The sequence below is a fragment of the Cariama cristata genome, unplaced genomic scaffold (assembly GCF_000690535.1).
Source record: "Cariama cristata isolate BGI_N322 unplaced genomic scaffold, ASM69053v1 scaffold35781, whole genome shotgun sequence".
Lineage (NCBI taxonomy): Eukaryota > Metazoa > Chordata > Aves > Cariamiformes > Cariamidae > Cariama > Cariama cristata.
The window spans coordinates 16,852-17,185 of NW_009601572.1; positions in this window are offsets into that span (position 1 = coordinate 16,852).

Genomic DNA, 334 nt, shown 5'->3' on the forward strand with positions numbered 1-334 from the left:
GCTCTGCGTCATTCCACCCTGGTCTTACCTGTCCCCTCTTCCCATGGGATGCTTCCCGTGCTCCTGTGTCCCGTCTGTGATGGCAGGGGAGGGGAATAGCAGCCCTGGGGGGAACCAGCTTGGCTTTTAGGTGGACGAGGGTTCGCATCAAAGCCCCTCTAGCCTTGTATTTTTGAGAACGGTCTGTACCCATTAAACCCAGTCCTTGGTTTCAATAAAATTCACCGGCTCTCGTCTCCTCTTTGTCGCTCTCTGTGCATCGCCGTTGGGCTCTTCGGGCTCCTGAGCGCACCAGGGATGGGTGGGCGGCAGCCCAGGAGGGGTCCTGCACCCC